The sequence below is a fragment of the Triplophysa rosa genome, linkage group LG13, assembly GCF_024868665.1.
Source record: "Triplophysa rosa linkage group LG13, Trosa_1v2, whole genome shotgun sequence".
NCBI lineage: Eukaryota > Metazoa > Chordata > Actinopteri > Cypriniformes > Nemacheilidae > Triplophysa > Triplophysa rosa.
In genome coordinates, this window is record NC_079902.1 from 12,782,373 (window position 1) to 12,794,138 (window position 11,766).

Consider the following 11,766-nt stretch of genomic DNA (forward strand, 5'->3'; position numbering starts at 1 on the left):
TGCGAGCACGCGCTACAGACCTACAGCGCTTCCATGATAATAAACGGAGCAAGTGCGCGCGCTGTCAATTTGGGCAGCTTCCATTATAATGGAAGCGCGTGCGGTTTAAATCCATTTTAAAAGAATTACAAAATATTGTTAAGTGTGCAATTCACGAGCAACTACATTTGTTTAATAAGCAATGTTAAAGGTTTTGTTTGGCGCCTGACAGAAAATGTAGTAGTTAGTTAGTGTACATCGGTTTTAGTAGGGAGAGATCACAGGCCTCTTTTGTTTGGAAGTAATAAACCGTGTCTCAGATATGACAGCTGTATTACAGTGTGTCAGCTTGTAATATATGCTCGTTTTTATTCATATTTTTATTTACAGTAATTATATTTTTGCTCTCAAATTGGAATTTTCTATCATTTTCTTAGCATACAGAGACCTTTTATTTTTTCTTTCTTTTTATTTCTCACTTGATAATATGAACAAAAAAGACCCCAGTGGTTTCTGTTTAAACATTTTCATGAAATACATTTTAACCAAAAATAAACACCGTTCATGATTCAGGTATTATTGCTTTGTGTTCATGTTGATAAAGCAACAGCATTGGGTGGATATGAGATCCCTTGTGTGGACTCACTATGACGTGCACGATTTGCCTTTCCTAAGAATGCTGCCCTGCCCATATCTTGGATCCTTTATTGGGGCTGTTCATAAACACACAGGAAGGTCTTGCCTAGCCTTCCTCTGGTCACAGATTAGACTGATATAACTGACAGTCTTGTATGGAGCTGAACTGGGTATAGTAGCTACTGTCCTGTAGTTTGCTGCACATCATGCTCATATTGCTGATCCCCATAATTAGTCCTCAAGGGGAAGATGTATTAGCATAGAGACAAAGTGCAAAAAGTATTGCAAACAGCATCATAAGCCATAAGGAGATGACCAACTACACAGTGTAAAAAAGGTTCTACCATTTTAGTGTTTGATCTGTTTTTTATTTTTTAAGCAATTTCTGGTTTTGAAACTGAAACTCTCATTGGGGAGTCATGAGTACCTTTATTTAAAACCACATCACAGTAACATTAGTACCAGAAACTGCATTTTCCCAAATAGTAGCTTTAAGAGCGCTATCAGCTCAGATAAAATTCCAGCTATAAATATCACAACACAAACAGATTTATTAATATCCAAGGGTATTTATGTGGTGCTTTTTGGTGTGTTTAGTGGAAATTTTCAATTTCACTTAGTACCTGCAGTTTAGTGTGGAGGGCAGTGTTTGTGAAAGACCTTCAGATTAGATATTCTTTTCAGAGATTGTGAAACATGTATTGCAGGAACATATACTAAGTACTTTAATAATCTGTTGTCCTTGGCCATCCCTAATACTTTTTTTCCATTGCTGGCACTCTGCCCCTTATGAATTAAAATTTTATTTTTTGTTAAGTGCTGTCTGTCTCTGGGCTCTGTGGGAAGTTAATCTCTCAACAGTTACCAAATACAAGACTGATTAGTTAAAATGGACTTTGAACAGTTAGTTCTTTCAAATATATTATGTCTTGTGCTCTTTCTGTCTGGTAGGAAAATATAATCCTTCTACAGCATCCTTTTAATTACTCTATAAATTAGCTTATAGTTCTATGTAGCTATTTAGGACTGAGATGCCATTCTAACACAGAAGTATATTTTATGCACTGTATATAATAGTGTTTTTGTCATTTTTGGCTATGTGCGTGTGACATTGCATGTACGCGTGTGATCACCTGTTTTTGGGATGTCAGATTAAGAACCGTGAGACATAATGATAGGCAGAAGTAATAATGTAGACAAATACCTCTGTGACAAATCTTCACTTTGTGTGTGTCAAAGCAGATAGAGAGCCACAATGCTGAACCAGCACCTTGGCCAGAGGTTATCAATTCAGTGTTGGCTAAAAGAATAACATCAAAGCATGTGTCCAGGCCAGCTATGTGGCTTGATGTCTTCAACCTTGGCCAAAAAAAAGCTTTGTGTCAGTACGCAAACACAGGCATTGCAAGTGACTGTAACAAACCTTAGTACATAGAGTAGGTTTGTACAACAGGGTGGGTTATTATAAGGGGTGTAACAAAATACCATGATCCAATATATCACAATACGAAAATGTGTTTAGCTGTGAGCTGGGATGATTTTTTTTATGACATAATGTATGTTTAATCCTCTTGGTTGTCTGTTTAGGACATTTTTTTTAGACCCATTCAATTTTTTTTTTTAGGAAGATTCAATTAAACCTTATGTTTTGTCAGTTCTATAATAAATTGTGCAACAAAAATCTTATTGAAAGTTTGGAAATCTAATTGAATGTTTGGAAAAACTGCATTTCAGTTCCATTCTTTAAATTTGGTTTGTATTGTATTGTGATCAACATAGCAGCATAGCAATTCACCTTTAACACACTGTAACAAGTTCAAAGGCAAGGAAGGAAGAGGACGAGGTCGGCTTGACTACTACTGGCTCTTTGTTTGTCATTTGCACTTGCCCCATTTACTCACCACTCGTCTCCTAGCTCTTTCTCCCGCTGTAGACCTCGCTGAACCACGCCCCCCTTGCCACATACGCCCACCACCCGACTCAGGCTGGGGAGCCATCCGGTCTGCAGCCCCCCCCCCCACCTGGAGAGAAAGTCGGCCACAGCCATCTGTGCACTCAGCCTGTGGATCACCTTGAATTTACATGGTTGCAAAGCAATATACCAACGAGTGATCCGCGAGTTGGTATCCTTCATGTGGTGGAGCCACTGCAGAGGTGCGTGATCCGAACAGAGGGTGAATTCTCGTCCCAGGAGATAATATCTGAGGGTGAGGATGGCCCACCTGATGGCCAAACAATCCTTCTCTATGGCGCTGTACTTAGTCTCTCTCTTCGAGAGCTTCCGACTAATGTACAGCACTGCCCGTTCCTTCCCCTCCATCTCCTGGGACAGGACCGCACCCAACCCTCTGTCCGACGCGTCAGTCTGCAGCAAGAAAGGGAGAGAAAAGTTAGGAGTGTAAGAGCGGCCCGCCACACAGAGCAGCCTTGACCTGGGTAAAGGCCTGCTGACACTGCTCCGTCCACTGGACCGGGTCTGGTGCTTCCTTTTTAGTGAGATCAGTCAGCGGGCAGGTGAGTTCCGAATATTTAGGCACAAACCTTCTATAATATCCAGCCAGCCTGAGCGATCTCAGGACCGCCCCTCAGATGCTCCATATGCTGCTGCCAGTCGTTGCTATAGATGATGATATCGTCTAGATATGCAGCGGCATATGGCGCATGGGGTCGGAGGATACGGTCCATGAGGCGCTGAAAAGTGGCCAGCGCCCAGAACAATCCGAACGAAAGTGTAACGAATTGGTGTTATCCGAACGGCGTGGTGAATGGCTCGTTTTTTCTTTAGATACAGGCGATAGGGGGATCTGCCAGTATCCCTTTGTTAAATCCAGTGTCGAGTAAAAACGAGCGGTGCCCAGCCGATCAAGAAATTCGTCAACTAATAATTAAAGTGTTGAATTTCGACACAGAATTAACTTTGCGATAATCCACACAGAATCGGATCCGTTTTACTAAAACTATCGGACTCGACCAGTCGCTTTTGGATTCTTCTATTACCCCCATCTCCAACATTGCATCTAATTCAGTCTGAACCACTTTTTTCTTGTGTTCAGGTAAACGATATGGCCTACTGCGCACTACCACGGCTGGGTCAGTCTCGATAAGGTGCTGAATGAGATTCGTTTGGCCAGGTAGGGGGGGAAAACACGTCCGCAAATTCTGCTTGCAACATGGCCACGTCAGTGAGCTGGGAGGGTGAGAGGTGATCTCCCCCTGGGGTCAGAGCGAGCGACTGTGTCTTGGTATTCGCTTCTGGCCCAAGATCCTCCTCTCCACTCAATACCGTTGCCAGCATCACTGACTCCGCCTCGTTCCATTTTTAAGGAGGTTGAGGTGGTAAATTTGATGTGCTCCACTCCTATCTGTCCGTACAACCTCATAATCAAGATCTCTGACTTGCTGTGTGACCTCAAATGGTCCTTGCCACTTTGCAAGTAATTTGGAACTCTGAGTTGGGAGCAATACAAGCACTTTATCTCCCGATGTAAACTTTCGTGAATTGGTTCCCCTGTTATGAGCCTGTAACAAATTCTCCATAGATAGCCGACCCAACGTATGGAGTTTTGTTCTCAGGACATACTGAATTTCATTTTTGCTTTAAGAAGGTCCGTCCTCCCAAGTTTCTTTTAGAACGTCTAGAACCCCTTGGGGTTGACGTCCGTAAAGAAGCTAGAAGGGGGAAAACCCCTTGGAGGCCCCGCGGAGGACCTTCCACACAGCGAATAAGAGTGGTTCCAACCATTTGTCACAATTTTTGGCATCTTCGTGTATGAACTTACAAATCATTCTTAGTTCTTTAACGTGCGATTTAAATCGTTCCACCAGACCGTCCGTTTGTGGTTGAAAGACGCTGGTGCGAATCAATTTAATGCCCAATAACTTGTACAGCTCGCATATCGTACGTGAATTGAACGCCGTGCCTTGATCCGTGATGATTTCCCGGGGGATCCCCACGTGGGAGATTAAGCGAAACGGTGGCACCGCCTCGGGATATTGTGTTGCATAGTCCACCATGTCCCCTTGCTGTGATCGCTCTAATGGCACGATGAGGTCCATACCAATTCGTTCGAAGGGGACCTGCATTAAAGGAAGCAGGCGCAATGGCGCTTTTGGGGAGGCCGGTGGATTTACCAGCTGACATTCCCGAAAAGACATGCGCACCTCCTGCGCACGTTCTCGTGACTGCCCGGCCAAGATGATTTAGTGTGGTTGTCTAGCCTAAATGCCCTGCCATCGGATTACAATGAGCCGCCTGGAAAAGCATGTACTAATAACTAGACCGGCCCAGACCTCCCCGCCGCCCGGGTGGCAGGAAGTGGGGCAAGTGCGTGGCGAGAGCGGAGAAGCAGAGGAGTATGCGGGTCCAGGCGCCGGGAGCCCTGGTCTCAGGGCCAACGCTCCTGCCTCCTCGGTGTATCCAGGTCCGGTCCCTCCTCCTCCTCGGGGCGGGCCTCTCGGCAATCCTAGGGGCCGAGACCTGGGTGCGGGAACTGGTCTCGTCTGTGGGGGTTGAGAGAGAGATGCCACTGGTAAGGGTTTGCAGACCCCGGGGCAAGCCACCATATGATCCACCACCAGTTGGATGGCCGAGTCCAGCGACATCGGTCGGTGGCACTGGACCCACTCTGCCGTCTTCCTGGATAGGCAGGTGACAAATTGTTCCAGCACCACACGGTTGATGACTTTGTCGACGTCGCTTCCCTCAGCCATCAGCCATTTGCGGCAGGAGTCCCGGAGCTGTTGAGCCAACAAGAAGGGTCGGCCGTCTGTAGGATGAGACGATCCTCAGATCGTCATAGACCAGGAGGTTCTGAGTGGGCAGTTGCTGGGCAGCCACCTGCGACTCCCCCGTCAGTAGAGGTACAAGGCGCATGGACCACTGTTACCGTGGCCAGCCGCTGGTCTCTGCCGCTCGTTCAAAAAGGTCCAGGAAGGCTTCGGGATCATCCTGCTGGCCCATCTTATTTAGCAACAGGTGGGTGTGTGGGGACTGCGGTGCGCTGCCTTCTGCCCGAACCTCCCGGTCCATCTAGCTCCGGAACGTCTCGCGGTCCTCTTGCTGAGCTTGGAGGATGGCCTGGAACCGACCCTCATGGTCGTTCCTCAACTGCAGCAACTGCAACCGCGAGTGATGAAATCACGTCCGCAAATGGCGTGGGCGACAGAGATTGCATGATGGCGGGGCCCTCCTACTTCCTTCCCGGGTTTCGGCACCACTGTAACAAGTTCAAAGGCAAAGAAGGAAGAGGACGAGGTCAGCTTGACTACTACTGGCTCTTTATTAGAATACCTGCGTCACACACGACGTTGCGCCTCTCGAGCTCACAACCGAAACGTCAAAATATATTTCACAGTCTCTGGTAAAGAATCTCTCTCTGTCTCTCTCTCGAAGTCCAGTGTTCGTCAGCCAGTAGTAGTCCTTCTCTTCGCCACTTACTGAAATGAGACACAGGTGTTTGTCATTTGCACTTGCCCCATTTACTCACCGCTCGTCTCCTAGCTCTCTCTCTCCCGCTGTAGACCTCGCTGAACCACGCCCCTTTGCCACACACGCTTTTATCATACTCTGCCTAACAGTTCATTAAATCGTCACACTGGTATGGCTCTATACATGTTCAACTCTCAACCCAAAACATTGCTACATAGTAACACTTTATGTGTTGACAGTCATTAGATTGTGTTGTTGAATGCGTTTACCCTTCATTCTTCCACATCAATGCATGGCTCATGGCTCATGTTTCACTTTTCTCTTTACTGTATGGGTCACAGCACACGACTAATTACAGAGCATTCAATGATTTTCATACAATGTTCCACCATAATTGTATGAAAATCATTGAATGCTCTGTAATTAGTCGTGTGCTGTGACTTTGTTGTGCTGATTAAGTGTTAAGTGAATGACTAGCCCTGTGTCTCGATCAGCTCCCTTGTTCCCGAGATCGTGAATCAGTATATCGTGTACACTGGTCCGGGCATTGGTGCGGACACCGGCTCCCTTCTCATTGGGACACCGTTCACTTAGTTTCCTGTGACGTGACTGCTTAAGCGCGTTGTGATACTTGACAGCTGGTATAATCAACAACCGGTAAAACCGACATCTCTCTGACTTTATTTTTTAAATACTGGTTGAAGTACATATGAGAAACACTTTCACCATGTCTACACCGGACGTGACCGGCATGACAAAAGACATTAGAAATGCATTAGAACCCATAATAATTTAAAATTTTGTCCACACTGGAAGAACAAGCAGGTTGTAATGCGGCGGTCGAGTCCGGTGTAGACACGGTGTTTCATTATTCTGTTTATGTCAGTGCACAAATTTGGTTGATTATTAAATTAAACTGTTAAGTACATTGTGTTGCCTGCCTGTCTAGCAACGTTTCTTTATACATAACATAAAATAAGCGTTTGTTTTTTCAAAAGTTATATCACGTTTCATGAAGTTCATTGAGTTGGCTCCTGCGATTTCGGTTAAACGTCTTCAAAACTTGTCACGTGATTTCCGGTAAGGGAACATAGGGAGCATCGATGCTCCCTGGTTTTTGCGGTGCATTGTGGGAATTTTTAGGGAACGAACGTTTCAGTGCACTGGACGGATTTTGCGAACGAGACAGCCCTTAAAATGTCTGACTCCCTGGTCAGTGCCCTGACTACTGAATAAGCGAGCTGATTGAGACCAAGGGTCAGTGTTTGTTTTCAGTGCTATGGTCCGTTTGCGCTCTGAAGTATGGCCTAGGGCTGTAGTCAAGTCCACCGTTGTGGAGTCCAAGACAAGTCCAAGTCCAAAGAGGTTCGAGTCCAAGTCAAGGCCGAGTCCAAAGAGGTTCGAGTCCAAGTCAAGTCCAAGTCCAAAGAGGTTCGAGTCCAAGTCAAGACCGAGTCCAAAGAGGTTCGAGTCCAAGTCAAGTCCAAGTCCAAAGAGGTTCGAGTCCAAGTCAAGACCGAGTCCAATTGAGACAGTCAAGACAGAGACAGAAAAAAAATCATGACTACAAGACCACATACTTAACTATTGAGAATGTTTGTGATGCAAGAGACAGCATATCTTCTATTCTAAGATAATCATTTTCATTATTGTTTGTAATGATCAAAAAGACAATTTTATTTTACCTTAAAATAAGGTAATTTTATTTACTTTAGGTATAGCACTAAAGTCACAAAGCCGAAGTGTAACTTCACATTTTTTGTATTGAAGTGTAACAATCCTATTCTGCCAATAGAAAATGTAACAAATAACCAGCAAACACTTGAAAATGTTCCCATTCTTGAACTTATGACTTAGTGTCCCCCAAAGTAACCAATCCCCCCCACTTTTTTAAGGAACTTTTTAACACCTTTGTGTGTGTGTGTGTGTGTGTGTGTGCGCGCCTGCCTATGCTCGTGCGCGTTCGATAGAGGAGCTGCCAGAAAGAGCAGAGGCCCCACGGCTCGATTAAAAGCACGTTTCGGTGCCCATCCTTAAATAACATGTTCATATCGCAATGACAATAAAAATACGATCAATCTTATCTTTGAGCCCTACTTTCTAAACTTATAAAAATACTCAAATGCAATGCTAACTCTGAAACATGGCATTAACTTACATCTCTTTGTGATGCCTTTGCAGGTGTCTTACAAAATTGGATGTTGTCCCACAGGTTTCGGAGAAAGTTTTGTTGCAAAAAATTTCCTTTTAAGCGCACTGACGATAAATTCTTTATGGTTTGTAAAAACCATCATTTTATTTACCGCTGCTCGCTGACATCGTGCCTAATGAATGATTGATGCTGTTCAGTTCGCGCTGCGGACGAATCATTCATTTGAACCGGTTCAATCTTTTAAGTGAACCGGTCGAACCAGTTCACCTGAATTGTTTGCGTTTAGCGTTTCCCGTAAACACTTAATATTACCCACAAATAAATTCAGTTCTTCAATTTCTGGCATGCATGACAGTCCCGAGGACTTGAACCAATATACCGGAGTTATTTAGTTACACCAACAGCACACACTGAACTGAACTGCTGTGTGAAGAGAGAACTTATGAACACACGCGGCTCTCGTTCTTGAGTCGAGAGTCGGCAACAGTTTTCGGATCACAAGAAGCATGCTCTATCAATGTTTTGTTTTGAAGGAGAAAAAAAAATATATATACAGTATCTGGACTCGGTCGAGACCGACTAGAACATTTGGCGAGACCAATGACCAAGTCCGAGTGCAAATACCAACGAGTCCAAGACAAGTCCGAGATCATAAAAAACGACTCGAGACCGGACTCGAGTACTACAGCACTAGTATGGCCATAGTGATGTCCCTTTGCAGGGGCTATAACAAAGGAGAGTTTATCATTTGAGATTTTTGTTTCCCGGTGTTATGTGAATGCAAATATGGAGCGGAGGTAAATTTGTAACATTTATGAGGGATTAGGATTCTTGAGTTAAAGTCCCCGTGAACCAGAAGTTGCCATCGTTTTTTACTTCCATATTTTGACGCATCTCAGAGTGAAATGGAATTTTGAATGTGAAAAATAGTGTGCGTGGCTTTCGTCTTTCTCTGCGATTTGATTGAATGTATAAAAACAGCCGTTGCATTTTGAAATGGAACTGGCAGCAGACTGACAGTTAAAGGGGAGGAGTTAACGGATGCTCCGCCCAAGCCGTTTAACATACGTCATCTAAAATGGATAGTCATTACAGGACGGAAGTGCGTTTTCTGCCTTTAACTAAAGCTTATGAGGGCATACAATTTTTAAAAAGAGAATGACGCACATTGATAAACTATTTACAACAAACGCTGCAATATTTCATGAAAAAATAGGGAATTCACTGGGACTTTAATGCTGGTAATGCATAATTAATGTGCTCTTAACTAGTCAAACTCTTTATGAAGAATTAACAGAGGCTCTGCATTAAATTTTCATCCATGGAAGTGTTGCAGTGCATTAAAACGTTGGAGTGAGACCGCTGAAATATCCATTTCTGTATCTTAAATCTCTCCACACATAACTATAGTGTACTTAAGGGATCTACAACACATAGAAAGGCTGAAGACATCATGGCCGGAGGCAAGGTTTATTTGTTTATGCATTTTATGCACAGTTGTCTTAGTTTTTTATTCACTTTCAAATCTCTCCCAATTTCATTATTGTTAGTGATATTATTGCATACTATTTTTAGAAAATTTGCATTGCAAATGGATGAGGTGGTTATTTGCATGAAAGTTTGCATGTGCAGATCATGTACAGTACACACAGTCCATATCAAACAACGGTTGATATGTTGGTAACATCAAATGTCATTGGTTCTTGCATAAAAAGAGACAATGAGATTTGATGTTATAGTATTGGAATTACAGTGTGTATACACACATATTTTTTCATCAAGAACCAGATTTTCACAAAAAAATAAATTGCATTTTGGTTTATGTAAACACTAGCACACTAATATACAGCATTATATAGAAGTGTTTTATTATACTTTTGGAAATTTGGATTAAATGTTGCAGAATAATGCGAAAACAGAAAACTTGTAAAACAAAAGTTTTTGACTAAAACAATGACAGCAAAAGATGGAACAAAATTACTGCGTGTAATGAAAGAATTGTAACTAGCATAAATACTGCAAAAAAAAACAAGTTCATATTCACTTTTAAGCAATACAACAGTAATATTTTCACAGTTTTCATGCGTTTTGTCATGCTGTTAGTCTTTCACATTCCTGAGGTTTGATTTGGTTGAAATTTAACAGATACTGGACTGGAATTGTAACATTACATGTAGAATGCTGATTAAATTAAAATTTGAAATGGTCTCTAATTTTTTTCCACAGCTGTAAATATATATATGCATATATATATATATATATATGAAAAGTTTGGTTCCAAAATGAGAACTCCATTTTTATTTATTTTTTTAAAATCATGTATTTTTTAAATTTTGCATTCCAATTAATATCAATCAAACTGCAGTTGGTTAAAAAAAAATACAGCCAACTAACACAATAAAACAATAAAAACATGATAACATTATAAAAAACATGATTTTTGATCATTTTAAAAAACGGAGTTATCTCATTTTGGAACCAAACAATAATTATAAATACTCGAAAATACTCATCATCTCTCAATATTCATCACCTTCAACATGTATTATCCACCCACTTGTGTCAAGTAAGTAATATTGTCTACACACATGCCCTAAATCACAGTTGATGTTTAATTCTCTTTGGCCATCAGGTGCTTTTTTTAATCCCCTCTCATTTTGCTTGCTGGTGGAGTAGAGCATATTTGCTCCAAGCACTAAGCAATCAGTAATGATGATTGTCAGTCCTCCCTGCCCCGGGGATCCTTCGCTGTTTTCCACCTAGAGACCAGCCAGACCAATGAAACGGCATTATTGATTTTACAAACAGTAAGGCCTTTTTAAACCCAACCACAAAACACTGCAGATGTGCTTTATGTTGTCTGATCTGTAGAACACACTTCTTTCCCCTTGTGTTGGACATTTTACGTGTGTAATTCACTAAGGTAGGCTAAACAGGAGGGCGGATATGCTTGAACACAGTGACAGGAGTGGCTTTGTGTTATTATTTGTGTTTGTGTGATTCGAGATACCAGGGTTGTTTAACTGTTCTTATACCACAGTTCTTTGCCAAACAATTTCTGAGCAGTCCACTTAAATACAAACATTTGGTTTTTAATTTTGTTTATATGAAACCCATTAAGTGTTATGTGCTCATTTAGGTGTCAGGAAACCGAAATCTGCTATTCCGAGCGGCTTATCTGTGCTATTGATGATTGGGTAGAGAGGTCACATCCAGCACCGGATGATGCGTAATGTCCGGGAAGCTTAGGGCTGTGAGAGGAACTGATGACGGAGCTGGTCCAGGATGCTTAAAGTCATCAGAGGGGATGTTATTCATCACGCACACACAGACTTTTCCTCATTTTTGCTTCGCCCTGCCCTACCACTGCTTTCACAATAATAAATGGATTTCCCTGCAGCAGTCTACTCGGGATGTGGTCTGCGGAAAGTTTTATCGACCAGCTTTCCTCTGGATTTTTCTCCGTGAGTTGAAAACCGAACAGATCAAACTGATCCAGCCGGTCTTACCGGTACCAGTGACAATGCTGAGGGCTCAGGCATGCTGACACACCAGTGTGATGTGTCCGTTT

General features: G+C 42.7%; 1 protein-coding gene across 1 annotated transcript in view; it reads left to right on the plus strand.

The window, feature by feature from the left end:
* zdhhc9 (zinc finger DHHC-type palmitoyltransferase 9) overlaps positions 1-11,766 on the plus strand; it is a 31,332-nt gene that overhangs the window by 906 nt on the left and 18,660 nt on the right. The gene's annotated exons all lie outside the window — the stretch shown is intronic.